A 17040-nucleotide genomic window follows, 5' to 3' on the forward strand; every position below is an offset into this window, starting at 1 on the left:
GCTGCTTTCTTTGTCTGGAATTCCTTTATGTGCCATCTTAATCTGTTGAAATCCTATCTAGTCTTCAAGGTCCAGCACAAATACACTCCCTTTTAAAGCTCTCCGAATCTCACCGACCAGTTGAGGTCTCCCCATCTCTTCTAAATCACACGGCTGTCTCATCTTCTTTTTTTTTTTTTAACAGTTTCATTGAGATATAATTTAAATACTTTAAAATTTAACCATAATAAGCATTCAGTTCGATGAGTTTTTATAATGTATACAGTGTGCAACCATAGCCAAGATTCAGTTTAGAGCACTTTTTTCGCCTCCAGAAGTTCTGTCTGCAGTCCCTCTCCGTCCCACTCCTACCCCTCCAGCCCCACCCCAGCTAGGTCAGCAGCCACTAATCTACTTCCTGTCTCTATAGATTTGCCTTTTCTGGAGGTTTCGTGTAAGGGAAATCAGACAATTTGAGGCCCTTTGTAGCTGGCTTTTTTCTGTAGCATAATGTTTTTGAGGTTCATCCATATTTTAGGATGTTTCAGTACTTAATTCCTTTTAATTGCTGGATAGTATTACGCTGTATGAATATATCGCATTTTGTTTATTCATTTTCAGTTGGTAGGTACTTGAATTGTTTCCGATTTTTGGCCGTTATGAATAATGCTGCTATGAACATTCACATGCACATTTTGTGTGAACATATTCTAATTTCTCTTGGGTAGAAACGTAGGAGTGGAATTGCTTGGGCCTATGGGAAGTGTATGTCTAACTTTAGAGGAAGCTGCCAAACTGTTTTCCACTGTGTTTGTACCATTTTACTTTCCCACCAACAGTGTATGAGTGTTCTGTGTTTATCTACATCCTCACCAACACTTGGTATTGTCGGTCTTTTGGATTATAACAATTCTAGTGGATTCATAACAATTCTAGTGGCATCTCATTGTGGTTTTAATTTGCATTTCCCTGATGACTAATGATGTTGAGCATCTTTCCATGTGCTCTGCCTCTTTTTTAAGTCATTTTTATCTGTGAACTTGACATATATAGCTTCTCTCTTGTACCATAAGGCTTAGACCTATCTGTAAAATGGGGGTAATAACAGACCTTCCTCGTAGAGTTGCTGTGAGAATTAAATGTAATACTACATGAGAAGCATTTGCATATGTGTTTCTTCTACGTAATATTCATGTGTTTATTCATTCAGTATTTTCTGAGAAACTTTTATATACTCAGCGCAAAGGCTCAGAATTGAGTTAGACGTGGGTCTGTGCCCACAAGAAAACCATGACCTCCAATGGGATGCCTCTGAAGTACCTCAAACTCACTGTATCCCAAACCCAACGCATCACCAGCCCCCTGGAGCCTACTCCACACTCCCTGCGTTCACGATCTCAGCTTACGGTACTGACATCCTAGAACTGAGGAGCTGCCCTTGACCCCTTCCTCTCACTCGCCCACTGCTGCTTCCAACCACCTGCTAAGTCCTGCCGTTTTCAGCACATCTGACCTCAGTGCCTCCCCACCTGGCTCCCCAGTTTGCTTTCAGAGTCCCTGTACACGATCAGTCATCAGGCTTGCCACACGTAGTCCCTTGCAAGGTGATTTTCTGATTTTTGTGCTCATGCCCCCTACATTCTGTGGACCCCCTTGAGGGCAGGGATCACATTTACTCATTCGTCTATCCTTATCACCCAGAGGGTGCCTGGCTTACTGTGGATACTCAATAAATGCTTGTTGAGCGAATGAATGAGTGAAATACTCCCTGAAAATGTGGTGCTGTACCATACCTTCATATTTTTGTACATGCTTTTCCCTCAGTTTAGATTGCTTTTCCTTCTTCAAGGAACACTTTTTCTAAATACCGGGAACCCACATCTCAGGGAGTGTGGGAGAAGTGTAAGGAATTGCCTGCTCAGACTTTCCCTGCCCCCTGGGCTGATTCCAGGAGCCTTGCAGACGTTCTCAGTTGCAAGCTGTGTCCTTAGTCTCAATGACTCTTGGGTTTGCTGCTGTAATTACAATGATAAGAGTGCTGAGTGGGGAGTACTAGAGGTATGTAACAAGCATGCCTCACTAGGAGCAGGGATGTTCCTGAACTAGAAGGAAGAAACAAACAGGTCTTTCCTAAGATTTGGCTTCATTTTCATAAAATGGGCCTTTCCAGCAATTCTTAGACTAGAACTAGCTCATCTAAATTAAAGAAAATGATGTTGGAAAGTAATTACTCAGAGGTCAGGGGTCCCTGTCTTAGTGCTGAAGGCCCCAATTTCATCTCAAATTGAAATCTGGCAAGGAGGAGAGATCCCCATTCCAACCATCACTTTTAATTTTCCAGATATGATTTTTATTGGTTAGTTTCATTACTCTGGAATATTAAACAGTCAATATTTACGGCAAACACCAGACATGTCTAGTTCTTCTGAAATCCAGAGAAGGCCCGATTGGGTATGTAGGGCTGGTTGTTCTCGTGTCATTATGTGGGATTAAATAGTGACTTTTTTTCTTATTTGTAGGAGTAGAAATGTTGTGATAAAATATATTAAAATTACAGGTACCATAGGGCTAGGATGGATTGATTCTTGTGCATAGCACATTGTAATTATCATTTGCTGGAAATAGCCATTCCTGATTTTTTCTGTAGATCGTCTGCCTGAACAATGAAGTGTTGGTGGTGACAAATGAGCAGAAGGAAAGTTTACAAAAACAAAAAGCAAAAAACTTTTTACATGACTGCTGCCCTCTCTTCCTTTCTTTGCCAGAGTCTAATCTATCAGATAAATGTTTGTTTACTTAAATGACGAAGGATTTTTGACTCTGATGATGAGAAAGGCAGCATGGTTTGGTAAAGGACATTTTGGATAAGGGAGAGCTGGCGAAAGTTTCCACACTCTAGACCTTGGTTTCTTCTGTGTAATGAACTGTATCATTTTTGAGATCTTTGTCATGTATGTAAGTTTTCTAATTTGGCCAATGCCCATTCTCTTTCCCTGCCTCCCAAGGTCCTGAGTCAGGGACAGAAAATAGATTTCACTTTATGTGCCAACTCTGGCGGGTTCTCAATGGCTGCCTGTTGCACTGTGTTGAGAAAGATTCCGGGGCTACATCTTGGCTCGGTGGAAAGAAGTGCTGAATTGATTAGTGATGTCTGTCATAAGCATAAGATTGGAAAACAGTGATGTATGCAAGATTCTTGCAAATATTATGTATTGACTGAAGTTATTGGTGTTTTTTTGGCCCAATCCAAACACTCTTGTAAAACCAATATTCCCTTTCACATATTTTTGGTTCCTTTAAGAAGGTAGTGGTGTCCCAGCAGACACGTAATGGAAAAAGCCAGTAATCTGAGAGCTTGCATTTTTACCAGGGAATGGCTTCTATGTGCTACAGTCGTATTTTATCAAATGTAAGATGCACCATGATTTTATGTTCACATTACAAAGAGAATATGCTAGCAATTAAACTGCAACACAGTGGTTTATTATTGCACTGGTTGTACTCTTCAGAGATTGTTAAAAAATAAAAAAGTAAGTTTGACTGAAAATCCCTGTTGTATGATAGAGCTCATCTTTGAGTCCTCACAGGTAAGTGTCATCCTCTCCCGTTGTTCAGGAGAATAGACTGACTGAGCTTCAGAGGATGGAAGCATCCTGGCCGAAGTCACACGGCTAGTAGCAAGATGGACTGTGAACCCAGGGACGTCTGATATCAGACCATGTGTACTTTGTGCTGTCCCATAGGTCTCAGAGTGTGGGGGGAAACGTCCAAGCTTGCTTGCACGGGTGAGGGGGGTTGTCAGGGAACCCCTCCCTGGCCGATGAATCCTGCTGCTGTCTGCTCTAGAGAAGGCTATCCCCTGCCTCTGGCCTCCCTGGCGCCGGGGATGGACAGTCCCACAGGGAGAATCAGGGAACCTAAGCACTGCCAGAAGTTCTTGGAAGGGAAACAAACTGGTAATTTTCCTGAAATTGGGATCTAGCTTTTATTTCACGTAGTTAAAATAAGCCTCTGGGCGATACGTTTTGGGCCTAATTACCCCAGTTTTCACAGAGGAGTCTACTGAGTGATTAAATAAAAGTAAATGCAGTTGGCACGAGGCCAGCTCCAGAATTTCAGAGCCATTTATTCAAAAAGGAAAAAAACACGTGGGAATCACCCCACCCTCCTTTGCTTCACCTCATAATAGCACTGAAGACTCCAGAAAATGCCTGAGTCATCAGAGAGCCAGGGTTTCAAAGCTCTGACTTCACTTCCCGAATGACAAATAGCCCACCTGCATGACCACTCTCTGTCACTGTGAGCCCAAAGACTCAGGAGGCCTCTGCAGGGGCCACAGCGAGACAGTGACAACCCCACCCACACCCAGCCCCATCCCAGGGAGAGCACGTGTGAGGACAGTCTCGGACACGAGGAGGTGGGGTTCCCAGCCAGAAGTGGTCGGTTGACGTCTGACCTTCACTACGTGACTGAACACCTTGTTCAGAAAACAGTGTTTACACTAAAGCTATCACTTACTGAGCAAATATCCTGCTTTCAGGCAGAAGGCTAAGTACGATATGTGTTTGACATCACTTAACCTGCATCAGGTACTCATATTTTACATATGAGATAACAAGCACAGGAAGGTTATGTAACTTGCCTATAATCACACAGCTTGTTCGTGGAAGAGCTGGAATTTGAACCCAAGCAGTGCCATTGCTAGAGTCCCTGTTTTTAAATAGCATATTATGCACTCCTGCACTATTAATACCTTAAATTACTATTTAGGCATCAAGTATTTTAAAGATAATAGTGAGCACCTTAAACCCAGCTATTGCCCTGCCTAGACTGTGTAATCTAACGGGATGACCTGTATAGTAACTTTCAGAAACCTATAAGATGGCGTAGAATTTTGGTGGTTTTATGATGACAGTGATATCTTTAGGATCAAGCTCCTCATTTCTGGTAATTGAACCATAACAACCCATGAAATCTGAAGAACTTTCTGTCTACTTGAATGCTGGTGCTTATGAGATAGCAGGTTTTACAGAAGACGACACAGCTAGAATGGAGACATGGAGATTCTAAAGGGTTCTGGAAGGAGAGGTAGTCTCCTCCTTCCACATCCAGCTCATCTCCGGGTTCTGTTTGTTCTGGATCTAAAGGCCTCCATCCAAGCACTTCTCATTACCATCGATGCCACTAGCCTGTGTCTGGCCATGACCATCTCTCACTGGTGCCCTGCTACATCTTCTGATAAGACACACTGCCTCCACTCTCGTCCCTTTCTAATTCTTCACGCTGTGGCCAACACGGTCTTTTAAAGTAGCACTTTCTCGGAGATAAAGCGTCAGTGGCCCCACAGTGGTCAAGGATGAAGGCCCAGCTGCTCACCATGGCTTTCAGGGTACCCGGTCTAGAGCTGCATCTTCTCCCAGTGTCCCTTACCTCCCACACTTGTGCCAACTCAAGGGAACTGCTCTGTTGGTCCCAGAATGCCCTTTTTCCCCTCTGCGTCCTCCTGCACACCATTCCGTCTGTCTAGGACATACCCCTCCTAACTTTCTTTCCAAGACCTTCCACCTTGCAAACTCCTCTTCCTCCTTCATGTCTTGACCCACATTCCACTCAACCAAGTTGGGACCCCTCTGCTCTCTTCAACCTTGTGTACTCATCATACTGTCATGAGAACATCCTTCCTAGCAACTTCAGAACAATGCCTGTCTTCATCACTCCTGCGTTTCTAAGGACACAGTGGTTCCCTGGCATGCAGGATGATCTCAATGAACACCTGCTGAAGGAATGAAAGATTTCTGCTGTCTATTTTATTTACATACAACCCATCATTCTTTTCCTTAACATGTTAATAAGTGTTACTTGCATTACCCTTATACAGGTGTTACTGTTATTACCCTTGTGATATGATTAAGCTAGGAGAATAAGGGAGGAAAAGAATTGTTATTGAATACCCAGACCGATTGGAAAGGAATGGGGGGAGAATGTATTCATACTCTTCAGAGGATGCATATGTCAATAATAATGTCAGTTAACATTTCCAGAGTGTTTGTTGTGTGGCAGAGATGGTACTTTGGGGATATGGTCACATTTAATCTGTGAGGTTGACAAATATTATGGTCCCCTCTCAGAGAGGAAGCAGTAGTCAGAAGGCTTAAGCTCCTTGTCCAGCATCACACACCTGGGAAGGAGGAAGCTAGAGTCCATACCCAAATCTACAGAGTTTGAAGCTGACATCTTAAGCATTTCACTATACATATCTGGGAAATTGTTTTCCTGAGATGAAATTAATTAGAGAAAATTCCTGAGAGAGAGAGAGAGAAGAGTAAATATGTGTGTATGTTTGTGTAGTAGAGGAGGGTCAGGTTAGGAGAGAAAATAAACATTATACAAGAGACCTGAAATTCCAGTTGGTAACCGAAAGATGGCATAATGAGCTTGGGGTAGCTTCGTTGCTGCTTGATATGGTCATGTGGATGGCGCTTATAGCCAGTGAGTGGGGAAGCTTTGCTTTAATGAGGGTTTCGGTAATTGTATATCAAGGAATTCTTGGCCGAAAATATACATGCAAAAAGTGGATTAGTATCTCAACTTCCAAGGAACCCATAGCATATATGGGCAGAAGTCAGTGATCAAGGTAGATTTTGCAGAAGTGGGTCTAGTCCTTGAATGACATGAACAGTTTGACTAGGTAGAGAGGAAGGGTTCAGGGGTTGTAAGAGGGAGCAGCATTTCTTGCCTTATGTCCATCTCCTGGTCGGTGAAACCTCTCATTCCTGAAGATCATCTTTCTTCAGTGACCTCACTGTCCTTTGTCCATTTTTCCATTACGGCATTACCCTGTCATCGTGGAATTTTCTCTTTACCTACCTAGGTTTCACAGTGGACTAAGATCCTTGAGGAAAGGGACCTGGGAGGTTCCTGTCCATCGGCCCAGGGCATGGCATGTAGCAGGCGCTCATCCAAGCTACGGGAGTGAGTGGAAAGAACAGAACTGATTGAAAGCACAAATCACTGTTTAGCTTTAAAAGAATTCTGATTTTAAAAAATCAGATGAGAGAAGATTTATTTCATGCTAGGCTTTCCCTTAAGGATCTTTTTTTTTTCAAATATAAAATTCCCAAATACTTTACTAGCCCTGTGTGGTAGCATTCTTTTAGACAAATCAAAGTTTGAGAGCTGGAGCATAAAAAAGCCAGCTTCATCTCCAGACCTTCCTTTTGTTCCATGATGAGTCACAGAGATGGGAATTATGAGGTTCCTAAATTTTTTAAAATAGCCACTGCATTCTCCCTAGTCCACCTAATCGAGCAGACCTCTGCTACAAGGAAAGAGAGCGCTCCTAGATAATAAACATGCTGCTGCTGTGCCGGTTTCACACGTGGCTCAATAACATGTGCCTTGTGGTTCTTCAGGGGAGGTGAGCTCAGACTCTAGAGAAGCTGGGGCCTCCACTGGCCACCCAGGGGCTGCTGTTGTTAGCACCCAGAGAGGGAGAGGCAGAGACGGAGTTTGGGTATCGTACAGTTAGTACTAGGAGATGCGTGACCAGTGCGTCCTATCCTAATGAAATTGCCTCCAAATATCTCAGTGCCTTTTGGCTTCTGTTAGTGGAGCTGGACAGAGCTGACTTTGAACAAGTAACTTTAAGTGTGTCTTAAAGGTTAGACTCCACTGTATCTTCTGTCCTGTTTCCTGGTGCTAGAAGAGATGCCAGTCTTTTCTTGTCCTTGGTGAACTTCGGAAACTTTATTTATTTATTTTTAACATCTTTATTGGAGTATAATTGCTTTACAATGGTGTGTTAGTTTCTGCTGTATAACAAAGTGAACCAGCTATACGTATACATATATCCCCATATCTCCTCCCTCTGGCGTCTGTCTCCCATTTAGGCATTGGTGAGCACCCTCACTCCCAGCATTTCTTTCTAAGGGCTGTGGGGGCTAGGGCACAAGGTATGGAGTTTGAAAGGATTTTACTGGCTGGGAACTGGTCCTCTTTTTCTCAAGGGGTGAGGTGACCTTATTCCATAACTAGGAAGTCTCTTTACTTCACAGTTCTGCTCCTCAGTTTCCATGTCTGTAAAATGGGGCTAGTAATGGTTATTACTTGTCAGTTCCACGGTGAGGACTGGGTAAAAACCTAGGTGTAAGGCTCGCAGCACGGAGTTTAACACATAGCAGACCCTTGGTAAATAAGAGCCACTATTTTCCCCCTTCAGTGCTACAGTCTTCTCCCTACTTTGACACAAGTGTTATGAGTCAGATTACAAGTTATTTTGTGGCGTGACTTGGGATAGCACCTGGGTTTGTGCATTATTATTAAGCTGTTGCTACAGCTGGGCTGTAAATAAAGCCCCCCCCCCACCCCCCGAGATGAAACCAACCACCAGATGTCTGCCACAAAGGCTTGAATCCCAGACAGGAAGGAGAAATCCCATCCAGAGGCTCCTTCCCTGGGAATGCGGAGGGACTGGAGCTGCCCCCACAGAGAAAAAACCCTGTTGGGACAACGGCGAATGAAACAGGCTTCCCTGCAGGTCTCCGTCCCTGTCGTCCGTGCCAGGGCACTGGCCTTCTCGGTGACTCAAGGGAATCAATTCTGTCAAATGATCCTTCAAAATCAGAACCCACTTTTGTAGATTCATGCTACATTCATAAGTGATGCATTTGTGTCGCCATTAAATATTTATGATAATTTTTTAATAACATGAGGATATTCTAGGACTTAAATATGGAGAAGGATTATAGAAATATAACAACAACAATAAGAAAGCAATCATGGGGCCCTGAAGGTCAAAGAGGGGAAGAAATGTGGCCCCGCACCAGAGGCTCTGGATCTCTCAGAGGTCAGACCCAGGGACCTTGTGTGGAAGCTAAAATAATGTTGGTATCGTCTGCTTAAAGGACACATGATTTGTACATTTCTGTAGTTTTACTCTTTCTAAAATGATTCAGCTTTCCTTTTATAATCAGGAAAAAAAAAACCCTCAAACACTATTTCTTTAAAAATAGGAATTAATGAGATAGTCAAACTTACTGAAGCATTTTCATGTATATAATTCCACTTTTCTTCTAACTAGCCTGTGAAGCCAGAAAGGCAGATGGTTTCATTCTGAAGACAGAGGTGGGGGCTGGAGGTGAAGGTACTTGTTCAAAACTGTGCAGAAAATCGGGGGCTGAAGTCAGGACTCCTGGTCTTGTTCTGGTCTGTCTCTCCGCCCTGGATTGTTTTTCCTCTTAATGCGTCCATCTCCATATTTTCTCCCAATTCGTTCAACAAGCACGTGAAGCATTTACGGCATCTCAGGCAATGTGATAAACACTTCGAGGGTCCCAGGGATGCAGATTACAATTCCTATCCCCCAGGACTTTGCTTCCTGGTGGAGATGAGTGTGAGGGGTTGACAAAAGAAATGCCAGGATAATATAAGCAGCAGTCTGGTCAAAGCACCATGAGTACTTGGAGGACGATGGAGTGACTAATCCCATGGCAGGAGCAGGGAATGATCAGAAAAAGTTGCAGAGAGGAGTTGACATTTAAATTGCAACTTGATGTCTGGCATAGGAGTGAAGAGCCCAAGCTCTCATGTTTGGCAGACCTTGCAAGAACTCCAGCCTTCACCATCTCATACTTGTGGACTTGGACAAATTACTTATCTCCCTCCAAGCCTCGATTATTCTTCTGGGAAATAGGGGTCATCATTAGCTACCTTGTGGTAATTTTTTGCGGAAAATATAAGATAATGGAAGCAAAACATTTGATAATAGCCCATTGTAACTTCAAGAAACCGGAGCCTTTATTATCATGATTAGTAGTAATATGGCTACTATTCATTTATTCCCCCAAACGAAAATTATTTCCCATGGTAAATAGGTAATGGAACAGTGCCCCAGGTAGAAGGAACAGCGTGTGCTAAGCCACTGATATGTAATGTACTCTGACGTTTTAGGAGGTGGCAAGGAGATGGTACAGGGGAAAGTGGAGTGGTAGGAAGTTAGGCTGCACGTACTAGGTTGGAGTTGGATTGCAAGGAACCTTGTTGCTATGGGAGGAATTTTATGCCCTGGATGGTGGTGGGCACAGTTAGAAAAGCTTGGAATGGCATGGCCAGATATACATCTTAGAGCGATCCCCAGGTAGCTGCGAGGAAGCTGGATCCAAGGGAGCTGGAAAACTGTAAGGAAAGTAGACTCTGAAGGCCAGTGCAGTGGTCCACACGGAACAGACAAGGGCTCATAATGTTGAAGTCTTTAGCTTAATTAAACAAAGACTTCCTGGACTTAAGACTTTACAAGGGGAGGAAAGAAGTTCCTACTCTCATGACGTGTTACGTAGAGTTGGGAAACAGGGAGAAAACTAGAAACAGCTATAATTCAAGACAGATAATCATCATAAGAGAATAACAAGGACAGCATTAAGAGGGTCAAAAGGAGGGGGGGGCATGCTATCAGGGGGGTGAATCAGCGAAGGACATGTGCTTGTTGTCAGAATCCCTCTCCCCGACCCCTCACTGGACTGTACTAAGCTCTCTGAGGCAAGGGCTGCATCTGTAGTTTTCTTGCCTGGTACAGAGAAGGGAATTTATAACTGTTTATTGGGAAAAAAGTGGTTATGGGCTGAGGTTCATGTGAAAAGTTTCCTTGGAGCTGGTTGTTGTGTAGTAGTGGAGAAGAGTGAGGGATCAGTTCCAGGAATTACGATCAGGTCCGGGGTCTGAGTTTGCAAATGCTAATGCTCTGCATGGCTTTGATTTTGCTCTCTTTGATCCCTAATTACAGAAAGCATATTGTTTTTACCTTGAAACACACAAGCAAAAAAAAAAAAAAAACAATGACAAAAACACATGACTTCTCTCGTCCATCACGCATATGGGAGCTCTGCACGTGGGATTGGGTTCAGTGGGGCTTGGTGTGCTCGGGGGAAGAGCTATGTGAACCACTCTTGATTTCAGCAGTTAAAATGACTCAGCCCGTTTGGCTCAGGAGGAAGAAGGCTTTTCTATCAGCGTAACTAGGGTATCACAACATTGCGTGTGCTACCTGGGGAATCAATCCCAAGCACGGATGAGAGGTCACTGTGTTTGGCTGAAGATTTAAGAAATATATATTGAGGTTTTGCCAGGTGAAAAAATTATGGGTTTCATTAGAGTGAAATTTCATATACCATAGTTAGTTATGGATTCTGAGAATTCGTGAAAGCCATTCATGATAATAAAACTTTTACTTGAGGCTTCCCTGATGGCGCAGTGGTTAGGAATTCGCCTGCCAATGCAGGGGACACAGGTTCGGGCCCTGGTCTGGGAAGATCCCACATGCTGCAGAGCAAGTTAAGTCCGTGCGCCGCAACTACTGAGCCTGCGCTCTAGAGCCTGCGAGCCACAACTACTGAGCCCGTGTGCCTAGAGCCCGTGCTCTGCAGCAAGAGAAGCCACCGCAATAAGAAGCCCACTTGCTGCAGCTAGAGAAAGCCCGCGCGCAGCAGCAAAGACCCAGTGCAGCCAAAAAATTAAAATAAATAAATAAATAAAGCTTTTATTTGCTTTGAAGGAAATAATCCTTTGGTGTGATGCTTATTGTCTTTTCATTTTAGTTGTGGTTTAAGCCAAGACAAAATGCTCTGCCCCAAATGCTTCTTTAGTTAGACCCTGTCTCCTTTAAATTGCATTTTGTCTGAAATGGACTAGGTCACATGTAATAAATTCTGGCATTTTAATGGAAACATTACAGCAAAAATAGTTAACAATCTGCTTTAATTTCAAAACTAATTTTCTCTTTCATACGGCAAGGCAGTATCTTGGTAAAATGTGCAAAATGCATTGGGATTTAATTAAGTTCCGAAACAAGGTTAAACAATTTGTTCCGAAACAAGGTTAAGCTGGGCTGTCAATATTCAAGGTAAATGGTGGGGGAGGATGGTAGTGGCTTGATGTTCCTGAGTCCTGAATGCCAGCCATGTGGACCACAGTGGAATTAGGAGAACTGGCCACGTTAGCTGCTGAAGGCCCCAATCTGTGGAAGGCTGGATGCTCCTGGGAGCATAGATAGAGCCTGTACATAGACAAGGGAAAAAACTGGGAATCATTTCTTCCTGTCTCTCCACTGAATCCAGTTCATTCTTTAATTTATCCCTGCAAAAAATATTTGAATCTCATTGTGCTAAGTGCTGGAGATTCAAAGGTGAGCAAAAATAAGCAGAATTCTTACCTTAGGAAGATAATAGGCTAATGAGAGAGAAATACATTCATCAAAGAATTACATAAATATATGTACAAGGGCAGCTGTGCCTACGACTTTGATGGAGGGGTCCCTGGTGCCAGGTGAGTGTATAAGAGGCATATTTGGGATGATCTGGGGCAGCGGTGGTTGTAGTCTTGGAAAGCCTTACTTGGGAAACCCCAGCAGAGCTGGAAACTGGGCAGGGAGGGTGGTGTGGTGAGGACTGTTCCAGGCAGAAGGAAAAGTGTGTACAGACCCTTAAGGGAGTGTTCGCATGGTGGTTCTGAGGAACCCAAGGTGACTCCCTGTGACTGTAGAGCAGACAGTGAAAGGGCCTGTGCTGGGAACTTCCACAGGAGAGCCAGGTGGGACCTCCTGAGCCACGGTGACAGACCTAGTCTGACTTCCTAAGTTTATCAGGAAGCCAGATTGTGACAGCCAGAGTGTGACATGGGTCAGATCTAAATTCAGCAATGACTGGTTTTGCTGCTACGTGGTGAAAGAGAAGGGCGTGCACATGGGGGGACCAGGTGGGATGCTTCGGTGGAGGCCGGCTGCGAGAAGAAGGGGGTTTGCAACGGGAGGCCGGTAGTGGAGAGGCACACTTACCTGGGAGGCCGGCTTAGCCTGGCGGTGAGGAAACCAGACTCTAGGTTGTTCTTTCTGGGCTGAGGATCCTGGAGGATGCAGGAAGAAATCATATATTTGGGAAACCTCAGGACTAGGGGTGATAGACACGAGCAACAGGAATTCAGGCTGTAAACTGGTGGAAAGAAAATGGGGATGAAGTTGGGATGAAAGTACCCCAAAGGGGTTATGAGCCTTAAGCCAGACAAACATGGTTTTCGCCAAATGCAAAGAGTGTTGGGTGTGGATTTGTCTTTTAGCTCTTTCTATTGCAGGCTATGCTTGATGGGCATAATGATCATAAAGCATCTGTGTTTCTTGGAGCTTAAAAAGAGAAATACGTTTTTAGCATCCAGCAAGTTGCCTTGAGCTGCTTAACATGAGAGCCTTGTCAAGTGAAGGCTATATTGAGGCCTCTGATCGGCTAAGAAAGAAACTGTACCTGGAGGTCAGAATGCATCTCAAGTCTAGTGCCAGTGGTTCCTGGAACTACCCTGGGTGCTGGTGGCTGGTAGACCTTCACACGTTGCACCCACCCACCACATTGCTCCCAGCACTGGCTTCCCGCATGATTTCCACGAGCCCTTGGGCGCATCATCTATCTAGCCTTTCTTAGTTGCCTCATGCTTCAAATGGCAGGGGCCCAGCCCTTGCAGTGTCTTTTACCTCTAGGGTATTTGATTCCACGCAGCAAGAATCCTTCATTCCCTAGAGTGCTGTTCTGTGCTAGATATGCCTGCGTATTCTTCTGGCTCACTGAGGCCTTTGTTACTTAACGATCACTGTCATGGTTTCTAGTCTTAATAAGGCCAGGAAGAGTTCATTCCTTATTAACAGCACTTTTTGCCCTGAGAAAACCTTAAGCCTGTTTCTGAAAACCCATTGCAGTCCCATAAAGGCATCTTCCCTCTTCTCCCCCAATTTACTTCAATAAACAAATGAATAAATACACATTTATTGAGCACCTGTTGTGTGCCCTCCGTAATGCTCAAGGTTCTCTCCCACTTAATTGTCAGGCACCCTTGTCAGGCAAGGGTGATGTTCAGCATTATAAGAAAAGGAATCAGCAGCTCACAGAGCTTAACTTTCCCAAGGTCATCCTGCAAAAAAGAGGGTAGTAGAATAATATTAAACCCAAGACTTCTGATTCTGTGTCCAGGTTTTTCCCACCTAAATTGGTAAACACACTGGTTTTAGATGGCTCATGGACAGTGCAGGGAAAAAATTAAATCATGTGATGGGAATGTTGTTTTCTTTTCGATTCTCTCTCAAGCATCCTGATTAGTCATGTAGAAAATGCTTTCGGTGTTAAAGTGGCTTTAGCACGTGTTGAATATTTGCTAATCTCCCTTTTTAACACAGAGAGCTGGTCTCAGGCTCAGCACCATTAACACTCAACAGTCTCCAGCAAGAATTTTAAAAAATTATTTTGGTTTCATCTTTTATTTTTGGAACATCATACTGGTTTTCCTCATGGTGGTGATATAAAGTTGCCTTTCTAGGAAGAAAATTATGGGAAAAATAATTAAAGAAAAATATTGAATAAATTACATTTCAGGTATATGGGCATAATAATGATAAAAATCATGAATATGTATCCGTCTGAATGAAGCTGGGAATTGCATCATTGATTCACAGTGCCTCTCTGGCTCCCAGGGCATGTGGGCCTTGAGGAGATCATTGCCATGCTAAGTTCTGAAGCTGCCCTTTTTTTATTTGTTTTCCTGGGAAACATATAGAAGCGATTATAATGAAAACTATCCCTGCCATTAGGACCATTGGACATCCTTCTTAGGTTTAAATTTTATAACCCAAAGCAACCCAAGCTAGTAATGGAGTCTTAAAACCTAGGAAAAATATGTAAGTTTATTGCAAAAGATAATATCCCATTTAAAACAGTTTAGAAATTTACAAAACCTTACATTAGTACGTAGTCTTTAAGAAGGTGCTCTATAGATGAGCTGGTATTAAGTTCCAAGTATAGCGAGTACACATTTTTTTAACTACAGAGAAAGCAGCTACATAAACTCCTGCAACTTAAGCTGATGTATCAGTCTTTTACCTTTCAATTTTATAAAAGTAACTTTTGCTAAATTAATATCGCTCTGTAAAACCAGATAACTTCAAGTACAGCATTTCTGTAGGATATCACGGTAGATGTTACATAATAGTTTACAAAGAAGCAATTTTCACGTGAGTAGATGAATATAGAGTCTTGGTGTATGTATACTTTTTGAAATTTAACACAGAGATGATCGTTTTTGTTTAGCAGGAATGTGTTTACTGAATCCATTTCCCCCATAACAATTTTAAATGTTCAACTTTCAGAAGAGACCTCCTTCCCAGTTTCAGGTTGGTGGCCCAAGCAATGTTGTGTTGTGCTTTGGTATAGAATCATTATAGCCTTGCTTGGTTTTATCTCTAGAAATGTCAACCTTTTCAGACCACGATTTCATCTAACTCAGTTGAGGGTTTATCCCGAGGCCGCCACCTCAACATAAGTGTATGACAACATACACTTCTTAATTATCCAAATGTTGGATTATCCACTTTGTGTGAGTTATCCCAGACATCTCTTCATCATTACAGGCTGACTTTGGCAAATGATCCTGATGAGCTCTGGGTGGCTCTGCTCATTTGATGTTGGCATGTGCACAGACTTTATAAAACAGGTAGAGTAGGTGTTCATATCTTCACTCGGGAATGGACGAACAGGCCCTGAAAATTTAAGCAATTTGCTAAAGGTTGTTGGAATAGACTGTTCTGTTGCCTGGGTGTCTTAATTCTGGGAGTAGGATTATTTCCATTTTATTGTGCCGCCCAAGAACATAAATTAATTTGAAAATTAGCGTAAGCAAAGCAAATTAAGATGGACGCGCTCCTGCAAGATAAAATTATATGAGATCCCCAATGATTTTGCTTTATTGGATTATCCTCTGTGCTGTTCTTTTCGGTTGTTGGGGCCAACTGAGAGTTGATCGTGTGGATACATACAGAAAGATCTGTGGCTTTTAGCCAGTGGTAGCATATCTTATTGAAACGTGGCTTAAGTATGGCAAGTGTATTTATCTTAATTCTAACTTCACGTTATGTATTCCGGTCTCATTTTGTGGGTTTAAACATTACACTAGAAACAGAACAAGAACGTCTTGAATGACATTCCAAGATTTAATAGTGCCAGCCAAGATTCCTTGCCAAATTTCCCTCTTGCTCTCACTGAAATAGCTTTGTGCACTGCAGCGCAGGGACAGGGGAAGGTGAAACTGTCGGGGTGGTTTGCTCAGTTAGCATCAATTTGCAGTGGGGAACGTACGTCCCGCATTTACACAGGATGCTGCACTCTGCAGAGACTCTAACTCAGACACCCAGTCTTCGGCAAAGGGGATTATGAAGTGCCTTCCTCATCGAATGCTTGTTGAGTTTAGGATCCCTCTTCTAAGCAACCTCAATCCAACCACAGACTGGTAGAGAGTTTAACGAGAAGGAATATGAGCCTTGCCAACCTACCCCTCGTCCCCAAGAGTATGTAGCAGTTACTTAATTATATTACTTTAGCTGTTTGTTCAGCCATGCAAGTTTGCCTGGACCCACATGTATGGAGGTCTTGTCAAAAGAATGAGCCAGACTTTAAAAGAATTCAGACTTTGGGAAGGAAAGGCCTTTAATACTAAAATGGAAAAAAATATATCCTCATCCCCAGTTCTGCTGCTGCTTCAATCAGGTGACCATTGCCTGGTCACCAGGAAGGGAGATTGTGTAGATTAATATACTTCGAACTTATCTACAAGGCTGCTGCCGGCATGAATGGGCGAGAACCAGTGTTGTGTTTTGTCTTAGTCTTGTTTATGTTTCTGGTAAGGTGAAACGGACAGATAGGCTGCTGGATCTCATGATCTTAAATGTTGCAGAGAAATTAACTGTGGAATCTTAAAGTTCAAACCCAAACCAGACCCCATCCATTTGCCAGGCAGTCTCAGGCCTCAGACTGAGAAGTAGGATGATTTAAGGTGGGCCCTGGAGTAGCTACAACTGCAGAATAGTCATACCTGCAAGTCCCTTGTACCCTGTGGTGAGCTTACTCTGCCGCAGACTCTAAGGTCCACACAGCATGAAATGACAAATCCTTGCTTTGGGGTCAAGGGGCTAGTTAAAAATGAAGAGGACCCAACCCACAAGGTGATCTTGCGTTCTCATGTCCTGCCCACTTCTGTTGTGCTTAT

The 17040-nt window shown here is 43.3% G+C and overlaps 1 protein-coding gene across 1 annotated transcript in view; it reads left to right on the forward strand.

Annotated features, from left to right (window-relative positions):
- Positions 1-17040, forward strand: part of DOCK2 (dedicator of cytokinesis 2) — a 417766-nt gene that overhangs the window by 180914 nt on the left and 219812 nt on the right. The window lies entirely within an intron of this gene.

This window comes from Eschrichtius robustus, chromosome 2 (assembly GCF_028021215.1).
Source record: "Eschrichtius robustus isolate mEscRob2 chromosome 2, mEscRob2.pri, whole genome shotgun sequence".
NCBI lineage: Eukaryota > Metazoa > Chordata > Mammalia > Artiodactyla > Eschrichtiidae > Eschrichtius > Eschrichtius robustus.